The following is a 24,254-nucleotide window of genomic DNA, read 5'->3' as shown; positions in this document are numbered from 1 at the left end:
CTCTTATCCGGTTACCTAAGAGAAATTTGAGCTTACAAAATTCCAGAAAATTTAACAATTGGCTCTCAATCTGGCTGCATCATTGGCCTTTGACAAGTTTGTCTTCTGCACCATTGCACCTATTACTGGACCAGGAGGCCGTGCTCAGAGGGACTCATGACTTAATCATCTCCTCTTCGGATTACTGTAATGTGCTGTAGTTATGCCCTTGAGGGGTGCACGGAAGCAATAGTTGGCAGGTTTTGTGCTTCTCATTATGCTCGTGTAACACTGCTGTTTTGTAAGCTGTACCAGTTCCCAATAGGCTTCCAGGTATGATTCAAGGGCTATTCATCAGGCTGTCTTTCTATCACTGTCTCAGATTGCTCCCTCAGATTTAGGCATGAGGGCCTGCTCTGGATCCCTTCCATCAAAAAATACCATCTTGCTGAGTCCTACATGCATGCCTTCCCAGTGGCTGCACCTGCCCAGTGGAACAGTTTCCATCCAGAGATCCAGATGGCCCTATCCCTGATAGCCCTTTTTTTTTTATAAGGCATTGAAAACCTAGCTGCTCTCCAAGGCATTTGGACCAGGAAATTAAATGAATTCTGTTGGTGATGTGGCTTTTGGTTCTAAGGGTTATTGTTTTAACCAAAATGTCATGTATTATATATTCTTATGATGGTTTTAATATTTTGTACATTGCCCAGAGTCGCTGCTATGAAATGTATTGCTTTATAAATAATATAAATAAGGAGAAATTGAGGGTATAATTCTATATGGGACCAAGCCTGTGCCATACTTAAAAATAATGAAGATGCTTCACAATATGTTGCAGCACATACATACAGTGGTACCTCACTGCAACTTTTTTTAAAGGGCCACTTTGCCTGAAATCATTCAGCACCATCAACACAATTCTAGAAAAAACGTGGTTGCATGAAGGAATTAAACTGATGCCAAATTGATGCCTTCTTCAGAGCACCCACTGGAGGCACTGAATTTGAAACATTGCATAGCATTTACTGATACAGAGTAAATTGAACACTTTTAAGTATTAGGAGATATACTGTAAGTTTAATATCTAAGTGAGTAACCCTGTTGGGTGACCTTCAGCCGGTCATGGTAGGTTTAACCTACTTCATAGAATTTCCATGAGGGGCAAAACAAGGCTAGAAAAATAGGTATGCTGTTTAACCAATGAGAGGGAAAATATAAATTTGATAAATGAACTAAAGTTGCCTGAAGCAAAATGTAGGTCACACTAATACAGCAGGATGCATGCTTATTGAATGAATATTCTGCTTAAGGAACCGAATTATTCATGTGTTTTTATTCATGTAAAACAAGGTAATAGATGAGGAATCCTCCTCATTCCTTTGCCTCCAAGGCTTTTTTTCATAGCCTATGTAACTAATTATAGGTTGCAATTGTACACAGGAACAGAAAGAAGGGAAGCATCTCTTCCTCTATGTGCTCCCCATCCATTATTTAAAAAACGGGAAATCATTCAACGTCTACTTTGGCCTTAAAAGGTCCAGGTTTTTCTGAAAATGTGTTTCTCTTCCTGTGTACCATTATATACCCTATAATTCATTGCATAGGCTCTGAGGGCTTTTCAGCATTTCAGGGATGGTGGATGCATTTCAGAACCTTCCCACTTTAAGCATCCTTTTGGAAAGCAAATTGGATGAGCACTCATAGCATTACTTGCACGGTGGTTGCCCGTGCACAACCTGTGCTCCAAGATTCTCCTGTAAATCAAGAGCTTTTGCAGTTCCTTCCTAACTCTGTTTTAATAAACCCCTGCCAGTCCTGCTCGCTGAGAATCCAACGAAACAATTACGATGCCCCACTTGGATGTAGCCAAAAGAGAAGCCGTTCTTCTCACGGGCTTTGGAAATGACTTTACTTTGGGACAGTCATTCTTCTCACAGGCTGTGAGGGACAGGTGCAATTCCCGAGAGTGCTGCGCACCCTTTGAAAAAGGGAGCGAGGAAGAGCAACCCCCGCATTAAACAGAAGGAGTGTGGACCCCCCCCCCCCCAAAACCTCACACCGAGCCTTTTAGCACCCGCGACACCTGTTACTTCCCACGCCGACGTCTGACTAGAAAGGAAGCCAACGGCTGATGCATACCTGGGTGAAAGTCCTGCTGCTGAAGCTGTGGTGCCGTTGCCGGCATGTGTGCGTTTCTAGCCTTTCCTCCGCCCGGGTGAGCCCTTCTCGGGCCAAGAAAGTATGGCTGAGCCGCCTCTGGTTGCCACGGCCACATAAAGCTTTCAAAAAAGGAGCCGGGGACCAATCAGGCTTCGGGGCTACAACCGCACAGCTCCGGGTCACGTGACACTGATAGTGAAAAGCATGGGCGGTCTTTGTACCACTTCGACCATTTTCCCGCCTCTTCCCCCCCCCCAAATCCCACCAGAGCCCTTTATTGACGGCCTTTTCTTTAAGGCATGTGGGGGATGGGGAGATTACAGAGCCCAGGAGAAGAGTCGAGTCAATAGACGGAACTGGCTTTGTGCAGCTTCCAAAACTCCGATTTTTCAACTTTGGGACGGGTTACTGCTAACCCAACAGCTGCTTTCATGCGGAAAGAGCTGCCCTGACCCAGAGATGAAAGGCCTGTCACTCAAGCTTCCCCCCATCTTCCCCAGAGACAAATCCTAGATGCCATCGGTGCTATAGGTCAAAGCCTGCTCCAGCTGCGTTTCAACTTTTTACATGAGCTCCCATTTCCAATGACAGCAGCACAATTTCGCAGCCTGTCTTCATAGACTCTTACCCTTTCTAGAAATAATAGATGTGCAAAAAAGACGGGAGGTGGGGAAGCAGATAACTTTCAAATGATATAAATTTCAAAATGGCAAAATGGCAAGGCACTGTGAGGAAGAGAAAAAAAGGTTGCGGCTGCCACAAATTTGCCAAAGGATGTTTATGGCAAAATAATGACACTTAAAAACACAAATAGATGCTCTTTTGTGATCTTTCTGCTGCTGTGCGATCATAGTGTCATGTTTTTTGCTGCAATGGCCACATATCCTTGTCAAAGATTATCATAAACAAATTCTCTAGACAGCACTGATTTCAGAGGCTTGTGTTTAAAGTTCCTTCCTTGGAGATACAAGTAGTAATTTTCCCCTGATGCAAACAGGAAGAACAAAAAATGGCTTAGAGCAAGAAGTGAGCACCAAGAGATTAGCAACAATTGAAACATAAGTATTCATATTCTATATAAAAACTATTCTTTTTGCACATAAGGGATGGGGAGTATAATATTTATTGATACGCTGTTTTTTGAATTCTGCAGCAATATAGTATCTCAAAAGAGTGAAGAAGTATGTACTAGGTACACAAGAAATTATATGAAAAAAGGCTAATTTCTCCTAATGGGAGCCAAGAAAAACACTGATTCATATTGTGCACACCCAAAGTTATTATTAACCATATTAACTAATTTACTTAACTCTACTGTATTTTGTTGAATAAATCAGAAGGGAATATATAAGCTATTGATTACACACAGGACATTAAGCCAAAACAAAACAACAGGCCAGTATAATAAGATATACAATGTCTTTACACCTGTCTTCTTTGAACAAAATGCAAAATTGCACAATACTGTACATTTCCACTCCAATATAAAATTGTATCTACCTTGCTTTTTTATTTATACTATCATATTTGGGGTGGAATCCATCCATTGGAATTAGCTGTAAGGAGATTTATATCAGGTAATCTATTTTATTTATAGAATGCAAAATTAAGAGAAATGGCTGTCAACAGTTAGGCGATTGACTTTCAATTTAGATCATTTTAAAAGGAGACTAAACAATGGCAGAAAGTTGATGTCTGCATACTACCTCTTGAATTAAAGGCAGCATGATTAAATATCAGTTGCTAGGGAACCAAAGTGAGGGAGGATCATTATCCTTAAATATGAATTTGTTTGTAAATTTCTTGGATGCATCTGTTTGGCTTCTACGTGAGAGAATGTAGGGATAAAATCTAGTAAGGTACCCAACTCCCCACAAGATTAAGTATGGAGCACACTCACTAGCTCTGAAGTGAAAAATTACCTGTGAAATGTTGGAAGAAATATCCTTCTGGGTTCAGTTCCAAGTGGGGAAAAAGACACTGGAAACAGGGAGGCTGTTTGGAAGGTTTAATGGTGGACAGGACCACATGGCTTAAAGCTCCAGAGTGAAAAGGAAGGATGATCACATGCTTTATGATGAAGGAAGAGATCAAGAAAAAAGTGCTGAGAGTGCCTGGGTTTTATAACCTGTGTTGGGATTTGAATTGAAGCTTATTTCTAATTGGTTGTCAGACTCCCATGGGGCCCTGCAGGGACAACTCTGTAGGCTGTCCTGAGTTCCAGGCTTGGTTGAGCCTTGATGGATGATGATACACTGAAAAGGCTTTTGAGCAATTGCTATAACTTTACCTGGAGATATTTGTTATGTAAAGTATTCTGGCCCAGGCCATTAACAAAGGTAGGGGTGAGCTTCTACTTCTGAGGTGAGTTTCTGCTTCTGAGTTTCTACTCTTTTTAGGAGAAATATTCTGCCTTTTAAATATTTCCTAGGATATTTCACTTTTCTAGGAGAGGGGTGGGTACTAACTTCCCACAGAAACATAACTGGGGATGGAAGAGACAACTAAAAAGTCCTCCTTAGAGTAAAACATGGAATACCATAGACCTTTCTCTTGGAAGAATCCACTGCAATATTCTGCTGAAGGCATCCCTTGAATTTCAGTCAGCATACTGTAAATGCAGTTCATGCACAGTTGCTGATGGTTAATGATAATATTGTCAGATACAAAACCCTCTAAATGCTATTAAATTCTTTGAGTTTGCAGAAATCTCTGCCAAAGTACATAATATAAATCTTTCATTTATTCCCTGGGTTTGCAGTGATAATTTTGGCTCATCATTTTTTGTTTCAATTTTAGAGGGTTTCTATCCCTCTAAATTCACATAAACTGGTTTTCTCTGTCCTTACCAATAACATACACAAACACAAAATATATGCTCTTTTATCCTATAATTAGATTTTTTTTAGTTCATGTATACCAACAAAATCCATGTTTGTAATATTTTGTTTCAATTTCATTCAGTTTGTTTTTAAACTATACAAATATGTATTTGTTCATTAAATTTTGTGCATCTTGCAAGAGAAACAAAAGATTTCAAGACACCTATCTTCGTATTACAGTGGTATTCAACATACAGTATTATATTGTCACAGTATCTCAAAGATATGCAAAATAACTTGGTTGTTGGATATCAAGCTACATTGATTGATTACATGCCTTCAAATCAGTTTTAATTCCACATGTGATTTTGGTTCAGCATGTTCTGTGAAAGTAGTATAGACCAGGGGTCTTCAAACTTGATACTTTAAGACTTGTGGACTTCCAACTCCCAGAATTCCTCCTCCAGTCATGTTAGCTCAGGAATTCTGGGAGTTGAAGTCCACAAGTCTTAAACTTGCCAAGCTTAAAGACCCTTGTTATAGACCGTGGCTCTCAGCTAAGCATGTTATATGAAACAAATGCTATATCATCAAATCACGATTTAAAACAAACTGAAGCTAAGGGCAATTCTGCGTGGAATCTCTGAGTAGGGGAAATGTCTAGAATGCTAGCTTCATTTACCCATTTCTCCTAACATTAATTTCTCTAAATCAAGGGTCTTCAAACTTGGCAACTTTAAGACTTGTGAACTTCAACTCCCAGAATTCCTGAGTTAATATAACTGGAAGAGGAATTCTGGAAGTTGAAATCCACAAGTCTTAAAGCTGTTAAGTTTGAAGACCCTTGCTTTAAATTTACAACTTCTAAGGTTTTTAAAAAGAAAATTGAAGTCAACAGATTTCAACACAAGAAGATACATGCAACCTGTACTTTTGTAAAAGGTTCAATCCCTGTTAAACCCCTGTCATTCAAACCCCACCCTTGAAGAGGATTTGGGAGCTACAGCTGGAGCAGAATGCAGCTGCATGGGCATTTCTAGGGGGCCCTAGGGTGGCTCATGTAGCACAGCTCTTATGCAAGCTGAACTGGTTGCCGGTCTTCTTCCAGGTCCAATTCAAAAAATGAATTATGACCCTTATAGTTCCTGGGGAAAACTGGGGAACAGTCTCAGCCCAATGAGATTGGTCTGCCCCACTTCAGAAGGGGCATATTGTGGACTCCAAGAAACGCCACCTGATGAGATATAGGAGAAGAATCTTTTCTGCTGAGATTCTCTCCCTCTGGATGACACCCCTTATGGCCTTCCATAAGAGTCTCCAACATGGCTCTGCCTGGGCAGTGGTATATTAACCATTAAGCAGACTAAGCATGTGTTTAGAGCACCAGGCCCAAAAGGGGTATCACAAAGTTGAGAATATGGCTTCGTTTGTATAGTATGTACGGGTGGGGGGGAGGCACCAAGATTTGTCAGTGCTTAGGGCACTAGTGAGCCTTAATCTGCCACTGTGCCTGGGCACTCCAGTGAACTAGGAATAAGATTCCACCTCTATCCCATAGCCTGTTTTATTTCTGTTCAATATTTCATGTTTTGATGTTTTGTACTTTGTTTTTATGATATTTATAAGCACCCAGAATCATTTAACAGTGAGATGGGTGGCATATAAATTTAATAAATAAATAAGCAAGCAAGCTGATTAGCATCATTCACTCAGAAATAAGCTTTTTCACAAACTTTGGCTGGCTGGCTGACATGAGTTTATATCCATACAAACCTCCCAGCATTTAAGCCCAACAAACAAGCAGTCCTCTAATTTTTTTCCTGATAAGTGCTTTAACTGAGAACCTTGCTGTATGCCACCAAGTCCAAGAACACTATGGAGAATGCTTATGCTGGGTTTCAATTAATATTCAGGTTCTTCGACATCTTTCCATTTGGCCCCATGTTTGGTGTTAAGGCATCAGTCCAGCAAGTGGGAGACCATGAATTCAAGTCCCACGTTAGCCTTGAAAGCCAGGTGGGTGATTCTCTCTCTCAGCCCAACCCACCTCACAGGGTTGCTGTTGTGGGGAAAATTGGAGGAGGAAGGTGTGTTGGATATGCCTTGATTTATTTATTTTTTTAAATAATAAAGGCGGGATATAAACAAATAAAGATAATAAAAATAAATATTTAGTGTCAGGTACTTTCTTGAAAGTACTAGGTGTTTTGATCAGATGCGATGTTTATATAAAAGTTCTTTATTCATTCCATTGTTTTGCCTTCCCAATGACAAGATTTTTAATTACTTTACATTGACAATAGTGTGGTTGCTGTTGCTTTGCATTTCTAAGCCATCAGGACAGATTACCCACGCATTCATAAACAGTCAGCTGTCACATAAATCAACAAAAAAGCTATTATACATTCTCCTGACTTGACAAAATTCTGGTGTCTTGTTCCACCCATCAGAAACTATGTCACACTATTTTTTTTCCTTGATTTGCCTGTATGTGTGGTCTGAGATGAAATAACAAGAGACTAAATTATCTCATATGAGGGAAGGTGTGGAATATAAGAGAATCACGCAATAAGCAAACATCAAGGGACAAGGGAACATAGTTTTAGAAATGACTCAAGCTATCACTTAAAAACAAAACAGAATTTCTGTTTTAGTGTAAAGGCTAGAGAACCAGGAACTGGATGAGGTTACACTACCCCTCTAAAATGGTTCAAGGTTTAGTAATAAGAGAAAGAACAGCCACTGTACCTCAACTCTTGAGATCCTTTGCTGGGCAAATCCTTTTGATTTTGACACTTTGCTCAAATTCCCAACTTTGTCTGAGGTAATGTTCCATCTCTCAGCAGAATTACTCCAAAGAAAAATCCTGACAAACTTAAATATATTACCAGAAGGTCTTCAGTCATCCTCATCACATTTATTTAGATATTTCTTCCTCCTACTTTCTTGGCATGTCCTGTATGCTATGACCCTTTGTATCCATATGGTTGCTGAGAGTTGACAACAACTTGACAACACATAATCTATAGCACTGTTGAGCAATCAGTGAATACTGGATATGTGAAGAGACAACATCATCAATTGTTGAACAGATCAGCCAGACCTATATCTTAAATGTCAACTCATGTAGACACACTTTAGATTGATACAAATTGCACATTATCCAAGGATATATAAGTAGATGATTATCTTGTTACATCCAGGAAGCAAATCTAGTCTGGGGTTATTTTGGGGGTGGTGTGTGAGCAGATGTTTGATGTCTATGTGTTTTGTTTCCAAAGTGGTTAAAAAAGACTATTATTAAACAGTCCATATTTCACCAAATTCTAGAGATAGTCCTATCAAAGGAAAAAGAATAATTTGAAATATAACTCTAATAGTCAAGAGAAATTTAGATTTTCTCCCAGCAACCAACTCTCATTCTGCAGTCTTTTAAATGTGACAAACATGGTAGAAAGATAATGTTATAATAGAAAATGATCAGAATAGAATAGAATAGAATAGAATAGAATAGAATAGAATAGAATAGAATAGAATAGAATAGAATAGAATAGAATAGAATAGAATAGAAAAAATTCTTTATTGGCCAAGTGTGATTGGACACACAAGGAATTTGTTTTGGTGCAAATGCTCTCAGTATACATAAAAGAAAAGATACATTCCTCAAGAGTCAAGAATCATAAGGTACAACACTTAATGACAGTGATAGGGTACAATAAGCAATCAAATCATACTAGGAAACAGTCAATATAAATCGTAAGGATACAAGCGACAAAGTTACAGTCATACAGTCACAAGTGGGAGGGGATGGGTGATAAGGAGTGATGAGAAGATTAATAGTAACAGTAGTGCAGACTTTGTAAATAGTTGGACAGTGTTGAGGGAATTATTTGTTTAGCAGAGTGATGGCATTCGGGAAAAATCTGTCCTTGTGTCTAGTTGTTCTGGTGTGAAGGGCTCTATAATGTCGTTTTGAGGGTAGGAGTTGAAACAGTTTGTGTCCGGGATGTGAGGGGTCTGTAAATATTTTCACAGCCCTCTTTTTGACTCCTGCAGTATACAGGTCCTCAATTGGCAGGCAGGTGGGTAGTAATTGTTTTTCTGCAGTCCTAATTACTCTCTGAAGTCTGTGTCTGTCTTGTTGGGTTGCAGAACCAAAACAGACAGTTATAGAGGTGCAGATGATAAACTCAATGATTCCTCTGTAGAACTGTATCAGCAGCTCCTTGGGCAGTTTGAGCTTTCTGAGTTGGCGCAGAAAGAACATTCTTTGTTGTGCTTTTTTGATGATATTTTTGATGTTAGGTGTCCATTTTAGGTCTTGTGATATGATAGAACCTAGAAATTTGAAGATCTCTACTGTTGATACTGTGTTGTCTAGTATTGTAAGAGGTGGTAGTATGGGAGGGTCCTAAGAAGCCCTTTTAGCTCTCAGTTGAATTACAATGAGGGCAGAATAGATTTTTATTATCAATATCCTCAACTTCTCGAGTAAAATATGATAAAAATTGATACGCTGTAAGTCTGTGCCATTTTTCAGTATTTTCCTTCCTCTATGAGCTAGAGATCTAGTCAGTAGAAAAGATGTCCCTGTACTGGGTAGATCTGTCCAAATTATACTGAAATTTATATTTCAAAACTATGTTCCATTCAAATAGTGTTGTACTCAAATCTAACAAATGGAAAGGCTACCTAGACTTCAAACAATAATAGAAAATTAGAAATGGTATTGGAGCTGTGCTATCCTATTAAATCCATCACTAATGTTATAATTGAAACAAGAATATAGTAATGAATCAAGAAAACAGAAAAGGTATTGTTGCCTCACTACTCAGCAGTAAAACACCATAATACATGTATGAGTAGGTGTGAGGCTGAGCAGCAAATGGCCATTATGATGCAAAGCAATGGGATGGAAGGGGTGATTATTTAGTAATCTAGCCTTGGTTGTTTTGCTACTCAATAATCATCTCTTCATGTGGTTAGAAAAATAAATATCTAATGAACTGACTGTATATTAAATGAGAAATGCAATCTAATTACATGTACATGTATAAATATAAATCTATATTACATTTAATTAATGCAGTGGAAAGGTACTGACAATTGAATGTTGGCTTTTAGTTCCACAAGCTGGAGCTTTTACAGCTGCTGCTAACATTTATTTTATGGAGGGTTTGCTTTTGTCTCCCTGATTACAAAACAAACTGGAGAGACTCTAGATTGCATTTCCTTGCTTTAGACTGGTACATCTGATTTGTTTGTAGATCTGAAAGCATTTAGTTGACTTGTACAGCTTAGGTGGACTAAACACAGTCTTGGGAGGAATGACATTTGTTACCACTCATTATTGAATGTAATATGCTGAATAAACAATCTCACCTAAACTTTATTTTTACAGCAGAGTAGAACTCAAAGATTGTACAAAGTATTCTCTCATTCACTTTGCATCTGATGAAATGATCCATAATCCATTAACATTTGTACCATAATAAACTTACTTGGCATGTTACCCCAAAACCCTTTGTTGCATCACTATTTTGTATTATTGTTAGTATTTCTATAACTTATTAGCATGGAGAAAGCAGAACTACTTAATTCATTCTTTGCATCTGTCTTCATGTAAAAGGAAACCATAGTCCAACCTTCCAAAAGCAGAATCGTAGGAAACAAAACAAGAATGCAAGTCAAAATAGGCAAGAAAATGGTTAGAGAACAGCCACTTTAGATTAGTTCAAATTGCCAGGAACAGATGGATTATATCTCAGAGTTCTAAAGGAGCTGACAGACATGGTCTCACAACCACTGAACATAATCTTTCAGAGCTCCTGGAAGAACTACCAGAGGACTGGAAAAGAGCCGATATTGTTCCAAGTTAGAAAAAGGGTAAAAAGGGAGTCCAGGAAACTGCAGACTAATCAGCCTCAATACCTGGGAAGGTCCTGGAAAAGATAATCAAGCAGCTCATTTGTGAGCATGTAGGAATGAACAAGACAATTAATTGAAGTCAGCATGGGTGTGTCAAAAACAGGTCATGTCAGACAAAAACCTTTTTGCTTTCTTTGACAAATTGACTAAATTGTTGGATAAAGGAAAGCTGTGGACATAGTTTACTTACACATCAGTAAAGCATTTGACAAAGTAGACCACAGCCTACTTCTTGGCAAGATAGAACAATGTAGGAGAGACAGTGCCACCACTAGGTGGATTCGCAGCTAGCTGATCAACTATATTCAGTGGGTAGTCCTCAATGGAGCTACATCTACATGGAGGAAAGCATGCAATGCAGTACCTCAAGGTTGTATCTTAGTCCCAGTACTCTTCAACATCTACATAAATGATCTGGATGAGGTGATAGAAGAGGAACTCATCAAATTTGCAGATGACACCAAATGGGGGGAATATTTAAGACAAGTGACTCAAGATTCAAAAGAACCTTGACAGACTTGAACACTAGGCCCTGTCCAACAAAATGCAATTCATTGATGAGAAAAGTAAAGTCCTACATTTAGGCAAGAAAAGCCAACTGCACAGATATAAAACAGATAGTGTCTGGCTCAATAGTAGCAACTGTAAGAGAGATTTACGTGTCTAGTAGACCACCACAATGCAAACAAAACTTGGAGACCCTAGAAACAGAACAGAGAAGAGCAACAAAAATGATAAGGAGTCTGGAGTCTAAACCATATGAAGAATGATTAAGGGAATTATGCATGTCTAGTCTAATGAAGAGAAAGACTAGGGTGATATGATAGCAGCCTTCTAGTACTTGAGGGGCTGTCGCAGAGAAGAGGGAGACACCTTATTCTCCAAAGCCCCTGAGGGCAGGACAAGAACTAACAAGTAGAAGATGATTCAACAAAGATCCAACCTAGAACTAAGGAGATATTTCCTGATAGTAGGAACAACTAATAAGTGGAACAGCTCACCTGCAGATGTTGTGAGTAGTCCATCACTGGAGGTTTTCAAAAGAGACTGGATAGTCATTTGAGATAATATAGAATCTCCTTCCATGGTCAGGGGCAGAGGATTGGACTAGAAGACTTCCAATGTCTCTTCAAACCCTGTTATTTTATATTGTATGTTCTAATTTAAGAAAACCAACATCCTTTGTTATAAACTATTGTGACTATTGTATTGAGTGAAACTGCCTTAAATACATTACATTATATATTGAGTGCCATATTGCCAAAAACATACTTTTTAAAAGTTACTATTTCAAACAGAAAATCCAAGAGAAAGCATAAGAAAAACACAGAAATGCAAAAGCATAAATGAATACATTGCATCATCTCAATTCTGGGAAATGGCCCAGATTTATGGATTTTTTAAAACAAAAATCTAATATATGTTTGTGTGAATCTGTCCCAAATGTGCTTTTCAAAAGGCAGCTGTTAATCAAAAGTTCTTCCTCCCCCCTCTTGAAAACGTCTTGCTTCTCATCCCAGAAGCTTCTTCAGTTCTGAAGTTCTGAAGAAGTTTCTTGGATGGGAAGCAGAGTATTTTCAAGGAAAACCCCAAAAAGCCCGGTTGTCTTTTGAAAAGCACCTTTAGGTCAACCATGACCTGGAGGGTTGAAAATCTCCATAGACATGTTTGTGTGAAGTAATTCAACATTGTACCATCAGCTTAATATTAGATTATTTCTAAATTCTACATGATGTTTTTGTGTTTTTGTACAGTGTATCTGTTCAGCCCCATTGACTTTGCTTGTCAGAAGCTGGCTGGGAAAGTTACAAATGGTGATCACAGGACCCTGGGGCATTGTAGCTGTCATAAATACAGGCCAGTTGCCAAGTGCCTGAATTTTGATCACGTGACCATAGGCAATGGTTGTAATTATGAAAACGAAGTCATAACCCACTTTTCTTTAGTGCTGCTGTGACTTTGAACAGCCATTTAACGAATTGTTATAAGTCAAGGACTACCTGTATTCTCAAAAGAAGACTACAATACCCCTAATCAAGAGCCTGAGGGAAGAGCTAAGTCTGCAAGACTTCCTTAAAGAAGATACTAGCTACAGTAAAAGTGTTACTCCTTAAGGTGCCATATGATCATTTAATATAAAAGATTGCTATTCCCATTTAATCCAGTATCCGATCTGTTTAGCTATTGAAATTGTGAGTTAAGTAGCACTCCATTCTACCATGTCCCCTAATGTGTTAACTCTCACATCCAAGTGAATCTCATTCTGTATTTGGGGGCTGCTTATCTTTCTGAATACAGCTCCTTTTTGTTCAGGGTAAAAGGGTCTCTTTCCCTGAAACAGCTGTCATCATAATTGCAAGTGAGCAGAAAGGCAGATAAAGCAAACAGCTATATATAGCTACAGATTGTCTCAGTTAAGATATAAAAAAAAAATTGTTGCTTTGAATCACATCCATAGGAACACGGCCACTCTGCTGAAAAGTACAAAGACACTGCAGTTAAAAGATAGGAAAAAGAAAATGCAGGCCAAAACCTTAGGCTGGATGGATCCAGGGTTGGGAAAATAATATTAAGTATGAATGTCATTTCTCCCCTCTAAATAAATACAATGAGGTGTATTATTCACAGCACAAGCTCATACCTGTGCCTTGTTATCAAATCTTTCTATAAAAATGTAAATGTTCTGCTTTAACCCTTATAGAAGCAACAGATTTTTCATTATAGAAGAATCACCAAAAAGCATGTAGCAAACAGAATGTGGTACATCAGAGTTTGGATTGTGAAAGAAACCTGAAGCCACAGCACTACTAACTCCACCATATTCCAAGTTTGTCTGGGCTGGTTTATTCCATCTCCTGAAGGGTTGCCTGTTCAAAATAACTATTTCTATCTATCCTAGCCGATGTACCTTTCAGTTTTCTTCTGTGTCATCTTAACATTTATGCAACAGGAACAACAAAGTAGGAGGCTGTCTGCCATTGAGTCATTCATTCAGCCCACAGTCTGCAATGAAAAGGTTTAAAAAAATTCTTTATCCTTACATGATGCTAAAAATTAGTTTAGCAAGGATCAGCCTGCAAAGTAGAGAAATAAGAATTTTAGAAGCATTTGCTTCTCTTTTCATTAAATACTGATGTGCTACCAAGTCAATATTGAGTCATAGTTATAATATATATGATGATGATCTCTTCTCTTCATGATGATTTGTCCCCAACCTGGCCTGCAACTCTACCCATGGTGCACTCATTACAGCCTAACTGAGACCATCCATCTTGCTGTTATTCTCTTTTGCTCTTTCCTTCCTTCTTCCCTGGAGTAAACTTTTCAAGAGAGCTAGTTTTTCATGTGTCTAAAATATAACAATCTGAGCGGGTCATTTGTGCCTCAATTAATAGGAAACCAAAGGAAGTGTGAAATAAAAAGAAAGAAGCTGTTAAGGGTAAATGTAAAAATAGGTTGGCAAAAAAAGGAACAGAGGAAAACTAACTGGATAACAGGAAAAAATGGTAGTAATTGCCAAGAAGAGAAGAGAAACCAAGAAAAGCAAAGATCTCAGGAAGGAACTGAACAAAGAATTTCAGAAAGTTATTCCAAAAGAACTACCAATTCTGAAGGCAGGTCTAACCTCGAAATAGTATGCTAAAGGATGCCAAAGGATAAATTCATAGTAACCTATTCAAAGAAGACCAAACAGGATGAAGGAATAGCAGAAATGTCAACATCCAAGATTCTTTAGGAAATACAGTCTACTTATAATCACTTCCAATAATTGTATTGGAAGATAAAGTTGTATCAACAGGGAAGTTGCTACCAAGTTTGTAGGCTAGATCAATTGATGAAATATCTAAAATAATATGGCAAGCAACAAAAGAAGAATCAGTAAAAGTTCTAACCAAACTATGTTAACAAATCTGGAGAATGACACAATAACCAACAGATTGGAAGAGGTTAATCTATATACCAATACCAAGGAAAGAAGATTGAACAGAATACTGATAGTCCTTGATTTATGACCGAGCTGATAGAGATGACTTATGACTGATTACTTTTCTTGCTTTCTGCATAAGTGAACAGGCCAAAATTTGGATAAACATTTATTAAAGGGTTGCAAAGTCTAGTTAGTATTTGGTCATTGGCTGCAATGTACCCAAGTATATAGTCTCCTTTTTAACTATGAGAACAGTCCTTGGGTTTTTTTGTGTCCTAGGAGTAGCAACAGTGTGTTCTTTTGGTTGCAAGAGTCCACTTTCAATCCATTTCAATCTGCTAATTCATAAGATGTCAATTTATAATTGATTTATTTGATCTTCCACTATATTGATCTTTCCAATGTTCATGCATCTTATATTCCATGTTTCTACTATAATTCTGTCTCTGCAGCTTCAGAGTTTATTTTCCTCTATGGTAACATCAGCAATTAGATGTCCCAAAGACTTTAATGAGAACCAGTTTGGTGCAGTGGACATTTGACCTTTTGCCTGTTCCTGTTTGCCTATGGCATTGTTGGTGGTGGCATGATGGTGTCAAGGGTGGGAGCATAAATGGGCAGTTTTGGAGGGGGTCAGGGTTGCAAAGATTGCCCTCCACAATGGTCCCAGTTTCTCATGTGGCCCACTTGGGAAAATTAATTGCCCACCCATGAGTTAAGGCATTAGGACCGAAGCCCAGAGACAATGAGTTCTAGTCTTGCTTCAGGACAAAATCAGCCAGATGTCCTTGGACCAGTTATATTCTCGCAACTCTAGGAAAGAGGCAATGACAAATCACTTATGAAAAAACTTCCAACAGGGACTTATCCAAGCAGTCTCCAAGAATCAGGCATGACTGAATGGGGGGAAAAACAACCCATCAGCAACGAGATGTCCCAAAGCATTTAATCTAGTTGTGGCACCCTGAAATAATCTCAGCATGTTGGGTTCCATCATCTGGCACTATAATCATTAATTACTTTTGGTTTTTTTTATCTATGTAGTTTTCTAAGGTAAAACATAGTACAGGTAGTCCTCGACTTACGAACACAATTGAGCCCAAAATTGACATTGATAAGCGAGACATTCGTTAAGTGAATTTTGTCCCATTTTATTACCTTTCTTGCCACAGTTGTTAAGTGAATAACTGCAGGTGTTAAGTTAGTATCAAAGGTGTTAGGTGAATCTGTTTTCTCCATTGACTTTGCTTGACCATCGGTCACAAAATGTGATCACTTATCCTGGGATACTGCAACCTTCATAAATATGAATCAGTTGCTAGCTGTCTGAATTTTGATCGTGTGACCATGGGGATGTTGCAATAGTTGTAAGTGTGAAAAATGGTCATAAGTCACTTTTTTCAGTAATATAATTTTGAACAATCACTAAATGAACTGTTGGAAATCAAGGACTATCTGCAATCTCTGAGAGAAATGGGCAGTTCAAAAATGTAAAAAATAAATAAAAAGTATACCATTGCATTTTGCTACACAACATGAAATGATCCTTTGCTATTGTCACTACATATCAGTGCTTAGACAATTTCCTGATAAACTATGGTTGCCAAAACAAACCAATTTCATAATTTCAGCTGTAATTTTTCATGCTGGTACTATGCATTTTTGAAAAAGCAACGCTACTGTACTGAATTGCTAAATAGCTAAAAGTAGTTAATAGACATTTACATTTTTATGCATTTAGGATTGGCAGCTTCTTGCATCAATATTTTATCAGGCACGATACAAAGAGATTATGTAAGGTAGAGATATTTCGTCTGAGGAATCGGTGGAGGTTTCAGTATACATTCGCATTTGACCTGATTAAGAGGTCTAGTAAGTTTAATTCTATATCCATATCTTTTCCCACTGTACAGAAGTAATTTTGTTGTAATTTCTCAGCTACCAGAATTAGAGAATTCCACTGATTTGAAGATGTTGATTATTTATGTTATTTTTCTTAGCATCTGTCCCACATGATCGCTGGGTCTGCTTTTTTTTTTTACACTGTGCTCATTTAATTTGCACAGTGCAGCTATCTATACATGCTGCGTGTGGGATTGATTGATTTGCTTGGCTTGCTACAAACCCTGATCTAATTAGGACTGACAGGGTGTTACTGGCCCAAAATCACCACGCTGGCTTTTGTATCATTATAACAGAGGACTAAAACCTAGGTCTCCCTACTCCTAGTCCAGCACTAACCATTACATCTTGCTCACTGTTTTAGTAATGTTACTAGTACAAGCATAGCATCAGAAATGAAAGGTCCAGAAAATCAGAAAGATCACAACAGGATATAGAAGGCTGTAATAATAAAACTGAAAGTATCGCTATCACATTTCACCCTGTAGAATTCAGCCTATAGACAGGACTTTAAAAAAGCAAGGCTTATATAGAGCAAGCACTGATAGAAAAAAAAAATGTATGGCGCTATAACATTCAGTCTTACAGCTGGCTTATAGGATACTGAGCCAAGTCTTGCTCTGTGTGGGAACCTACCTTAAAGCATCTTGGATAGGTGGCTTTCTAGTTTCTGTTTGCATCTTGTAAGTGATTGACAAATCAAATAAATACTAAAAATTTCCAAACAGGAAAGAATACTACCTTTATATAGTGGGTTCTACAATCAACCTCTTCCCATCCAACCAGAATTTGCCTTTCTAATTTAAGACCATTATTCCCTGCACTGGTGACAATATAGAACACGTTGTTAATTATTTTTACGCTTCAAAAAGTATACATATTTTTTTGTATACGTATTTTTGTGTATACATATTTTTGTGTATTGTGTTCACAATATATTATACGCAAAAATGCTACATGGTACTAAATTCATTGGTTTATAACATGCTACCACAGATGACTCTGCTGGGTTTTTTTCCCTGTCACTGATTGATAGTGTTATTTCAATGGAAATTATTCAGCTAAACTGAATAATTAGGTGATACGTTTCCATTATTAAGAGAACACAAGACAAAGGTATCTTAAATGACAGTGGTAATTTAACTGATTAGCAGTTTTTTATAGCAGATGTCCCTTTTATCTCTCCCAAACTTATTAGTCAGAAATAATTCAGAGAATAAGGATTGCATCTAAGCAACTAACTCAGTAGTGGAAACAAAATTCAAATAGTTACACTTAATATACATATGTTTTTGCTGTCCTACCAGCCAACTATCCAATTTGTAGCGAATGATGGATTGCTAGCAAACAACCTTTCTTATAAATTGAAACAGTTTGCATGGCTAATTGCTTGGAAGTTACATCTATTTAGCAAAGGAAATCTGCACATTGTACACAAGCTTATAATCAACCAGTATAGATGTGGAATCTCTGGTAAAATATGATAGGTAAAGACTACTTGACTTGTGAGAAGCCACAGCCATAGTTAAGAGAGTTATCTTGTCAACAATACATAAACTGCCATGGCTTTTTAGGGAAGTTCTTTTCAACTTTGCAGGGTAGTCTGCAGCTCTAGAATTTCCTAACAGTTTCCCATTCAACTGCTAACTGGCTCTGACCTTTATCTTTGCTTGAGATCAACCAAGGTCATTAGATACTATAATTTTGCAAAACTGGAGTGTTCACAAACAGTGAAAACTTAAGTAAAAAAGGACCCCTTACACTTTCTGTTTTTAAAAAAATGTGTTTATACCATTGCACTGAATGGTACAGACTATTCAGTGCAATGGTACTGTATATCCAGTTGCAAGAAGGTTAGAACACGATTGACACAAAGTAAAATGTATTAGAAACACCTTTCTTTATCATTTATCAAAAACAAGTCACACAGCTATACCAACTCTCCCAAAACAGCTCCAGCAGAAGGAAAAAAAAACTGACCACTGTAAGGTTCTTCTGCATTCAAATGGAGTGTGAAACAATATGTTAAAATGGAATAAAATATTAAAAGGATGCTGCAATTATTTAAAGATTTATATTGTGTATGTCAGAAGACTAAGCAAAAAGTGTAATGAGGAACTCTAAAAGTCAGAACACCAGGATGAAAGAACACATCTGTGCGTGATACAAGTTGAACAGTACAAACTTTTGATTGGAAAACACCTTTTTCATTATAGTTTGTTTTGACTTATTTTATCCAAGCAGGGCAGAATTTTTTTAAAATTCAGCATCAAAACCCAAAGCATTTTGCCCCAAAATAAATATCTACATATGTCTTATGAAGGCAGTTTAAAAAAAATTAAGCAAACCCATTTTAGCTTATCCCAAAAAATTGAATCAAAATATGACATGAAACTTGGATTTTGTGTTCTCATTTTCTAAATATCACTTCACATGTTTTATGCTATTTGCACATTTAAAATATATGGAAGGAAAGAATAATGCTTCATTTCCACCCCTAAGATAAGATTATTTTTATAAGCAATTCATAAGTTTTGTTTATATCGGATGAGCGGGAGTAAAATAGTTTTACTTACATGAAAAGCACTGAGTGTTCTCTTCTCGGCAGTCATAAGATAGCAAAATGTCTGGACAATGTCAAAAAGGAATGAAGCACATCACTTTTTCTCCAGGGGTAAAGTGCTAAATGACAAAGGAAAATATAAGCCTATATTACACATCATCTTAATTGCCATTACTGAAATTGAATAGAATCATGGGAAGTGGATTGCAGCCAGAGTGAAACTGAAATCTTTGGACTGTGATAAGAGTTAAGTAGCCAAATTTAACATCATAGTTCTATCTTACTATTTTTAAAAAAAGCTGTATTGTCTAATTACAACCAGTAGTGAATATCCCTAGTGAATAATGAATAGCCATAATCACATTAAGCCATAAGGTGATTTGTGTTGTTTGGACTTAGTATATTGCATAAGCAAAGGTAGCATGAAAAATGGCCCTCCTGGAAAAACCGGAAGTCACGAAATTGGGGCTGTTTCTGGCTTCCAGTGGGCCTCCAGAGCCCGGGGGAGGCTGTTTTCTCCCTCCCAGAGGTCTGGAGGAGGCCTCCAGACTCTTGGGAGGGTGAAAACGGTCTCCCTGGGGCTCTAGAGGCCCACTGGAAGCCAGAAACGGAAGTTTCAATAGGCCACACCCACCCAACAACCGGGCAGCGAACCGGTTGCTAGGATTTTTGAATCCCACCCCAGGTGCTTGTGTGTGCATATGTGTGTGTTTGTATGCATGTAAGAAAGACATTCTGAATTCCAAACGAAAACAACTGCTGCCCACAACTTAGTGGTCTCCAGATTTGTGAGCAATTTGTGTATCTGAAGACTGCATCAATTCATTTAAACATGCAGTCTGGCATTTTCCTCCCTCCTCTCTTTGCCTGATGAAGACTTCTTGAAACTTGAAAGCTTGCTGCAATTTTCTACAGAAGCAATTGGCTTATAAAGATATTGCCTCTCTTAGTGTTGTGTTTGGAATAGAGTATTCCAAACATTCTTTAGCATTTATTTGCAACAAGGAAAAAAGAAAACAACACTGATATTTTTAGAAGGCTAAATGCCAGCTTTCTTTGCTCATTATATAGAAGAGATGAAGAATGTGCTGTACAAACGTACTGTAATTACTCACCTCCTACAAATCTAACATCACATTTGTTTTATTTAAATAAATAACAATACAGCCAAGAGTTAAGATTCCCCATTAAGATTGCATTGAATTTCTAGCACTGCATAACCAACTGAAATTGTTAATGTGGAAATCTGTGATCCTTTATGCTCAATGCTCCATTGTTGTAAACACAAAAATGGGATAAAGTAGCATTCAGATCAGATGTGAAGCAAATGACAACTTGCTGCAAATATGCTTTGTTGTATTTTCTTTTCTAAGATTAAAGGAAAGAGGTATAAAGAAGTAAAGTTAAACCTTAACATTAGATCAACATTAGATCAGCCTTCATTCAGCTAAGAAGATAAAGATCAGGAAATACTAAATAAAGGAGAATAAGGTAGAAGGAGTCTTGGGGATTATCTCTACCTATACAAATTCTGGAAAACAACCTAAGATATTCTAATGGGCAATTTCTGAAACCTGTAAGGTTACCTCCTATTAAGCCATAACCTGTTTGTTGATTTTGGCTAAGGTGATACATGAACTCACACACTGTGGTTTGTATTCTGGGAACCTATCCAATTGTGGTTTAATAAAGAGATCATTGTTGAACCATATAGCATGACATGAAAATTAATTTAAACCTGAACCAGCAATTTGTGCTGTCATTTCAAAATCAAACTCTTTTCTTTTCCTGGCACACTGTATTTGGACATTTACAAACCACATATACAAGAGGAATGAAAGATAAAAACTCTCTTGAATCAAGTCCCAAATCTAATTAAGTACCTGGATGCAGTCCATATGGTACCCTTAGCAGTTATTCTATATGGAAATAGTTTACCACCACTCCAGGCATCTGCAGGAGGTGGTTCCAATAGCAGAATTGAAGCCCTGCTCCTTTTTAACGTGCATAACAGTATGCATATAGAGGGCTCTCTCTTTTCAAAGTGCTACCTGGGTCTGACCCACATTAACTTTTTTCAAGATCAGCCAAGACCACACTATAGCAAGTAGCAAATAGCAAATTTCATAGCAGAGGAACAGATGGCAAGAAAAAAACTTACAAACCAATAAATCTGCGCCATGGCTAGAGGATTGAAGCTGCTGCTTGAAATTAGGCTGTTTCTGTACTGACAGAGTCCAATTTCAAGCAAATATGAAATGAATGGCACACAGTTGTTTTGCATATTCTACAAACATTGCAAGGTATGCCAAGGAAGGAAGGAAGGAAGGAAGGAAGGAAGGAAGGAAGGAAGGAAGGAAGGAAGGAAGGTATATGCCATCTTTATTATTTTTATAAACAACTCAAGGTGGCAAACATATCTAATACTCCTCCTATTTTCCCCACAACAAACCTGTGAGGTGGGTTGAAGTCACTCAGCTGGCTTTTATACCTAAGGCAGAATTAGAACTCGGGCTCCCAATTGCTAGCCTGGTGCCTTAACCACTAGGCCAAACTGGCATCCTTTATAATAAAGTTGTAACAAAAATATTTTTATTCATTTATTTAGGTGCTTTTACTTTGTACCACTCAAGGCATCGTGTTGCCTCCTCTGTTTTCCCTATAACAACAACTCTGTGAGGTAAATTGAGGCTGAGAATGGCAACTTCCATAGGACTAGAATTCATAGCTTCTTAGTTTCAAGTCCTTCATCTTAACCGCTACATCAAACCAGCTCCTAGAAGCATGGCAATTTTTTGACAATACTCTGTTCATTTTCCACAAAGTACAAAGAAGGACCTCTGTCATTTTCTAAGTGTTCAAAGGAAGAAAGAATATAATGTAATAATAGGCTCAGGGATGGGCTGCTGTGGGTTTGCACGGGTTTGGGTGATCCTCTAGCTAGGATTCTGCGGAGTTCAGCTAACCCCATACAGCCCATTTTGGATGCCAGGTAAGTACAGGGCCCACGTGGAGGCTTGGGGAGGGCGAAAAACAGGCCTCCTGGAAAGTTCCAGTAAGTCATGCCTGCCATGGCCATGCCCACCCAGCAACCAGGCTAAATTTTTTGAAGCCCATCCATGAATAGACTGATCAGGGGATGCTCAGGGAAAGTTAAAAAAAAACAAAGCCACCAAGGCCATAAATCTTTGGCAGGATGCAAAAACACAAAGAAGTATATAAAGGGAAGGCTCCTTAAAAGGAGACACAAAAAGTTGCAAGAAAGAAGATAAAGCTTCCTATTAGAAACAAGTCATACTGAACACCACGAGAAGTGAAGAGATGAAAAACAATATGTGGACAGTAAAAGAGAAGCAAAGGACAAAGGGATTCCTCAAACAAAATCACCAGAGTCAACTCAATCTGTGAGAAATTAACTGAGGTCTACAATCACAGAAATTCTAGAATGATCTTTCCTATCACAGCCCCTATGGATGCATCAAATCAACAGCCAAGGTTTCTAGAAATTTTGGAAGTTGCCCTCTACTAGAAGGCACAGAGTTAAAAAAAAAAAAAGATGCTGGAGGGGTGGGGGGAATGTGCAAGAGGGTTATCATCTCTATTGAAAGGAAAAGAGAAGAGCATATCCAAAAGAGAACTCTTTAGTAATACTATAGTGCTTGCAGAAGTTTTAATGAAGTACTGAAGTAGAAGCCAGATTGAAAGTGGTCAAACACAGAATTAGAAGGGGCGGGTTCTAGAAGTTTGCAATAAAATGCAGATAGGAAAGGTTGGTGGTAATTAGAGGAGGAGGAAGAGGCAGTAATTTGTGATAATTTGAAAATATGGGAAACGTAACACTGTGGCTTGCACATTTAACTACTGGTAATTGAGCTAGTCTGAGTATGGACAACTTCTTTAACCACACAGTAAAGCCATTTTAAGTTGAGGAGCCACATGAGAAGGGAACAGGCTAACAGTACATATATTCACTTTGACAAGCAAAGTGGACAGCAGCATGTGAATGCATGTAGAATGTCTGAATATAGAAAAGGGATAGAAACTAAATTGGATAATAGGGAGAGACGGTAAATCACTGTATGTCATATTGGCACAGCATTTTATGGACTGATGAGGAAACGGTTAAATAAGCGTAGGAATAATTCATTTTTAAAAATCAATTTAGGCTGATTTTATTAAATTTGCACATTGGCTGCAGACTTATACGGGTACTTTAAACAACTAACTCTCAGTAATGTGTTACCTTGGCTGCTTTATCAATATGACGTGTTCCCTTGCAAGCTCAGCAAAAGTACTTGCCTTGGGAATCTGGCCAAGTAGCATTAGAAGGCTATTTCAAGCTTAAACCAGCTTTGATTAAGCAAAAATGGTTTAACTGAAAAATTCCATCCATGTAAATAGGAAGAACCCCATTTTAATAGCCTTGTGATGACCCAGGGTGGGATACAAAACAAACACAGTCACAGAAAACAGGTGAAAACTCTTTTATTCCTTCACTTGGCTTCTAAGCTCCGAATTGACGGAAGACCAAAAAACTCCCACACAAACAATTACAAGAAGGAGGAAAAAAGCAACACAAACCAGGCAAGATAAGGGCTGGAGGACATCCACAGATAACAGAACACACACTGGGAAGGATGCCAAACTCAGAGAGGAACCATAAACTAGAGATATTTCCACACTTTGTTTCCAGCATTTGCCCGTATGCATGTCTGTCCTCTTATTCAGTTGTCACAGTTGAAGCCATGTAGAGGATCAAGGCCCTCTCCTCCTGAGTACACCACGTCTCTCCCTTATCCTCTCCTCCCTGCGTGCCCTAGGATGGAGAGGGGATGGGCCTGGATCCTCCTCTGACTGCCCAGCTGGCCTCTGCCCTTCCCCAGCCTCCTCCACAACCTCCGGAGCCACACTTCCACTCCCTGTCGGCTGTTCCTCCTCTCCCTCAGAGTCAGTCTCCACCAGGGGCATG

The 24,254-nt window shown here is 38.2% G+C and overlaps 2 protein-coding genes across 2 annotated transcripts in view; one reads left to right on the top strand and one right to left on the bottom strand.

Annotated features, from left to right (window-relative positions):
* The window catches only part of RASSF7 (Ras association domain family member 7), a 114,786-nt gene extending 112,644 nt beyond the window's left edge, over positions 1–2,142 (bottom strand). Inside the window, exon 1 of the mRNA XM_087950787.1 lies at positions 2,122–2,142. The gene's annotated coding sequence lies outside the window, so the exon portion shown is untranslated. The remainder of the gene's footprint in view (positions 1–2,121) is intronic.
* Positions 1–24,254, top strand: part of LOC148133278 (uncharacterized) — a 191,435-nt gene that overhangs the window by 144,487 nt on the left and 22,694 nt on the right. The window lies entirely within an intron of this gene.

The sequence above is a fragment of the Notechis scutatus genome, chromosome 1 (genome assembly GCF_049901735.1).
Source record: "Notechis scutatus isolate UNSWTSFEM ecotype Mainland chromosome 1, rNotScu1.2, whole genome shotgun sequence".
Classification (NCBI taxonomy): domain Eukaryota; kingdom Metazoa; phylum Chordata; class Lepidosauria; order Squamata; family Elapidae; genus Notechis; species Notechis scutatus.
Note: the sequence above shows the minus strand (reverse complement) of the source record. Positions and strands in the feature narration are given on the sequence as shown.